Source organism: Rhea americana, unplaced genomic scaffold (genome assembly GCF_003343005.1).
Source record: "Rhea americana isolate MKP2758 unplaced genomic scaffold, rheAme1 scaffold_38, whole genome shotgun sequence".
NCBI lineage: Eukaryota > Metazoa > Chordata > Aves > Rheiformes > Rheidae > Rhea > Rhea americana.
This window is the reverse complement of record NW_028186512.1, coordinates 2468542-2474189: the sequence shown is the minus strand read 5'-3', so window position 1 is coordinate 2474189 and position 5648 is coordinate 2468542.

Sequence of the window (5648 nt, the reverse complement as noted above, 5' to 3'; positions counted from 1 at the left end):
AAGGAAGGGCAAAGGTTTATTTTACTGAAGCTTTGAATGAGCAAGAAATAGTGCTGATAATGACCCTCTTGAAATGTRAATTTTAAAACCTTTCTGAGAGCAGTAATCATCCCTTCCGGCATCCTGGTGGAAGGGCTCAGATGTTCCCCTGAGATGTGTGATGTGCAGCAGATTTACATTGTGGTGCTGCAACTTTTGTCACAGCCTGCAATACTCCCCCCCTGAGCTAAGCAGATATTGACAGAATCCTGATGGCTCATACTTTCTTCCTGATGAGGGGGACACTGGATAACTGACATCCTGCTCAGCGGGGCACTGTGGCCATCTCCTACTATCTAACCATCTTCATGACTGACTATCAGTCAGTGCTCTCTTCTCACTTCCTCCCCTACGTGTCCACTGACTTCAGTGGAGACACCTGAGACATAAACAAGATCTATTCAAACCCTGCAGTTTGATTAAACGGCACGTCTTTTGCTAACAGAGACTTCCATGCTCAGTTCTGACCATATTATTGTACTATGATCAGCAATGATGCTTTGCAGTCCACACATGGCCCAATTTCTATCAACTTCTAAGCCTAGCAAACCTTGGACAAATAAATGAGAAAGAAAGTAAGTGTACTCACAAACCCAGCTCGCAAAGGTGAGCTTGGTGGTCTTAATCACTGCTTTTTCAGAAGAACGGTGGCCACACCAGGGTCCATCCATTGCAGAATAACCAAAGTTAGAGGCAACGCTGTAATTAAAAATATATTTGCTTCAGGACTCAAAAGTGAATGTTTTTATGCTCAGTAAGTCGAGCTGGAGTACTACATACTAGGCAACCCGTAAGTTTTCAAGTACAAGTCCACACACTTACAGCAGTGCTCCCCTCTGATGTCAATGTGCGTTAGATAGAAATCATATTTCTGTAACCCAATGTAGCATCTAGCATCTAAAGCAAACTGCAACAGTGACAAAGTTACTGTTAATGCCCAATTCCTAATAAATTCCTAATTAACTAAGAAAATAGGTCAATAAACTCTTAAATATTTAAAGAACTATCACATATTATTTGAAAATCAGTCAATTGTTTCTTACAATACTGTAGTTGCTTACGAATAAATTAAAAACACCAGTGTCCTCTCTCACTAGCTCTTTACATTTAATGTTATTATCAGATTGGTATAGCTTTAAAAGTGTAACTTTCTTTTCCCCAGTACTTTCCCATTAACCCAGAGCTTTTCTTACCAGGCTGACTAGAGAAAGTGACATCTTCAATCTGCAATGTGGAGATATTTGATTAGGATAACAGCACTTCAACACTATGCTGGGCCAAACTCTGCCTTCTGTTAAATTTATGCAGCTCTAGTATTATTATTAGTAAAAACAGTAACAGTGAGCTCTAACAGACCCATCTCCTTTGTATGGTAATGAGTTATGTTACTTTGTAGACTTGGCTAAGACCAAGACTAATAAGTGCTTGTATTTTTTTCTTGACTTCTGAATGATGTTTCATTTATTGCAGTTGTCAGGAGAAGAGGGATAAAGATTTTATCTCTTCCTAATGCTATTAAAAATATGAGCACTGATTAATTTATTAAAAGGCAAGTCATTCAAGCACCTCACATTTTTAAGTGTCTTGCCTCTAAATAAACCAATTTGTGCTCATGTTTGTAACAGATTTAGGAGRAAAAAAAAACAAGAGTTAGGAAAAAAACCACAAACCATTATAATATATTAGAGTGACAAGTAAAAGAATTTCCTTTTTTTTTTTCTCTGTGGATGCACGACTGTGTTACTGTGTTGGTCACAAATACAGATGGGTCGGTTGGCTTTATTTCAGCAGTGAAGGATCCCAGTTCCTCCAGTACAGGTTAGCCTGAAGTAGTCTGCAGCTCATGTTAGGCTGCTGTCCTGCAGCAAAGTGAGAGTGCTTTGTGCCAGAATTACTGACAAAAGGAGCTCACACTCAGGTGTAATGCATACCAATTGTAAGTTTGTCTGCCCATCAACCAAGCAGACATCAAACACAATTTGGGCAATGCACTCCTATAGCTTAAAGCTTTTGATGCAATTATGATGCTTCATCTGGTCTTGAAAAAAAAAAGGTTTAGACATAAGCACTGCTTTCAAACTAACTTCTGTACAGATATACCCATTCATCACTCCCTTACTTCCTTATTCTTTATTTTCTCTTCTGGGTCATTGCATTCCTTCTGCTCCATATTCACTGTTCACAAATCACTGCTCCTAAATTCACCAGTCTTGCATGTTGAACATGCACATGAACATGTAACACTACCACTGTTTCTTACTGCTTTTTCACAGTATCAAAATCAGTTTGGTCAAGCCCTTGCATAATTGTTTTCCTCTCTGCTTAACTGATGTTGCCTGATGCTATGCTGCATCTACTCTATTAAGAGATACCCCACCCAGCTTCAGTTATCAGAGGCTGGCAGCCTTCCAATACACTAGCRGCACTGAATGTGGTGCAGAGAGGTTGCCTTAAGCAAAGCACCTGGCCCAAAGCGTGGTTAAGCCATCACAGGCCCTGAACTGGTCACAATGGTCACCAGTAAGCAAAAAGCCAAACATTGACTAATTTTGTCAGGTCTAAAATGGCTGACAAGATTCATAGGGTAGTAGCTTTCCTTTGTTGAAGTGAATGGGAGCTTTTCCATCAACATTCTTTGAAACCAGGGTTCATGTGCCTGCCCCAAGTTGAAAACTTATTGCTCATGTCAGTTGGCCCAGCTATAGTGGTCAACTGAGATGTGCAAGCTCAGGCTCACCACAGCAAGCTCTGTTCTCAAAAAAACAAAAAAACAAAAAAACAAAAAAACAAAAAAAMMAAAMMAAAAAAACAGTGCTCTCCATGGATCAGTGTTGAATAAGGCCTTAGGTATTATGGACATTTGGCTGCCTGGCTTGGCAAGCCCTTTTGGCAGTTTCTGTAACTACTTAACACCACACAAACCAAGAGGCCAAAGGAGCTGAAGCAGCTAGGCCACTCTGCTCTGGCCAGAAACCCAGAGACTAAAACATTCTGCACACTCCCCTCAGCAAAACGAGCCTGGGGAGATGGCACACAGACTGCGTTGCTGAGGGATAAGGATTCATCCTCCCCCTCATCCCTGCAGATTTGCCTGGTGCTTCAGCCAGCTCCTTGGTCTGCTGGCTGAGCTGCAGATGCACACGTTATTTACTCACTTCGATTTAAATAACAATGAGAAATGCTTGTAAAAGGATAAGGAGATGTGCTAATGATTCCTGCAACATTCAGCTGCAAGAAGACAGATACTTCAACTGCAAAATGACAATGACAAAAGAAGTGACCGGTTGGGCCCAGCTGGCAAACAGCAGAAGAGCCCCTTTGTTCCTCCTGGTAACCCAGACCCTCTCCACTGCCTCTGCCAGGGTCTCAATATTTATTCTAAAAGTAATCAGGTCTAGACTCTTAAAAGGTTTGCAGCTCTGCAGTGCTCTCTCCCTTTCTTTTCCCTCCCCTCTCTCCTGTCATCTCCTCCAAGCACCACATCACGTACAAGAGCGGCAGAGAAGCCCCTTCTCAGCTCTCTGGCTGGAATTGGGGAGTCACAATTACCCCTGTGCCACGAGCTTATCTGGAATCTCCCAGCCTCCCTCCCAGCCACTGAATCATTTCCCCCTTTCAAATCTCATCTCAAAAGCACTCTTTTCTCATTAGCTTATGTGTGACTCTCTCAGTAAAGCATTTTGTTGTATGATATATGAAGGATCATGTCTCAAACCACATTTTACTGTATATTTAAGTGCATGTTTTGCTGATTTATTGCTGTTCCAGAGAACACCTCCCTTTCTTAACCAGGCAGGTCCATAAAGGATATATCAGCTCTGACTAATGATTATTAGTACATCCCAAGGTTATACACAACATCAAATAACGTGTAGGAGGGAAGAGAGACTCCAGCTTACTGGGCTAAGGACAGAGATCACAGATACTCTCTTTGAATCTTCAGATTGCAATATCCATTACAGATTGCCACCTTCTAATGTCAAAGCATAATTTGTTGTTCAGAAAATGTGTCGCTATTTCAAAGGCAAGTCAAAGTTCAGACTTGCTGTATATCAGTGCATGTTGATGTACATTAGGAAGTGATGTCCAGGTACCAAGGACATTATGCTGTTGGCATAGAGAGAAACATAGAAGATGCGACTTGCTGATCTTTATTATGCAAACACATGGCTCAAAGTGGAAAAATATTTAACCCAGTCAAGTAAAATGTCACGAGTAATTCCCAGCGCTTAATGTAGCACAAACACTACTTGTCACACGTTAACTGTGATATACTTCGGAAGYAGACTCAGCAGGCAGATCAACCCCTTGTGCTGAAATAAGGATTAAAGATACAACAACAAATAAGAGAAACTCTACTGTAGGGAAAGCAGAGCGTATTCCTTTCATACCCTGGACCAACGAAGTGGGCAGTGTGGCTGGTATAAAACTCTGTATCTTGGCCAAACAAGAATTAATCATCTTCTTCACAGCCTTACCATGGATGTGACTGGCACTTGCAGGTGCTCTAAGGCATACATGTCCACAGTACAGGAGAGAGCCAAATGCACAGCTCCTAGACCTTTTAAAGGTGTTTTATGGAAGCCTTTTACATGTATCTTTTCCAACTAGAAGGAAATGAAAATAAAACTGTGGTTGTTACCCTGCAGATATTTCAAAGAGGTAAAAACTACCTAGGCAAATGCCTTTACATGCTTTTGTGTCTGTTTCTGCAATAGTCTAAGTACACCGGTAACGAGAACATTTTCCCTCTCTAGCACCTAGCCTGGCAGGGCTGTGATTTTGACAGCAACTTCTAATACTATTATAATAAAAATAATAGGGATACCTGTCCCGCTATTGTTTTGCTCTGATATTTGATCTACCCAGGGCAAAAAGGTGGGTTGTAGCTCTTTTGTTATTTGACGCAAGCCTGGTGCACGTACCAGAATTAAAGATGAACCTTGTTGAGCTGAAAAAAAACCCCATTCTTGACAGAGCATCTTAACAGGGGCGTTTTCCCCTCCTGCCTATGTACGGAGAGGTACCTCTTACAAGACAGAGAGCGAGAGAGCTCACAAAGGTTTGAACGTGAGCACAGGCCAAAGCGCGAAGCCGTTTCTTGCCGGCGGCGTAGGAAGGGAGAAGCGCCTAGGGAAACGTGGCCACTGTGCCAGAGGCAGGGCTAGCCCCGGTGCTAAGCTGGGGCGCGCTCCGGGGCGCTGCGGTTTTTACCGGCACCACTCCTCCCTGAGGGTTACCTGCGCTGACCCAAAGGATGTCACTTACGGACCGGTCTGTGAAGCAGAAAATACGCGTGACTGGGCAGAGGCGGAGGAGGGCTGGAGACATTACTGGTGTTCATGAATTTTGCTAAGCGTAGCATCGCACAAGTATTCAGCAAGGGAAAAAAAAAATCGCAGCGGCACACGCTGCCTGAGGAAACGTCCGGAGTCCTCACAGCCCGTCTCCGCGCGGTCTCCAGGCGAACGAGCGCAGCCACCGCTTCCAAGCGGGACAAGCGGGACGGCGCTCTCCGGACGCACAGACGTGCCGGGACGCGGCCTCGGCGGGCTGCTCGCGCTCTGCAGCCCCCGCGAAGCCCCGCCGGGCCCCACGCGCGAAGCCGG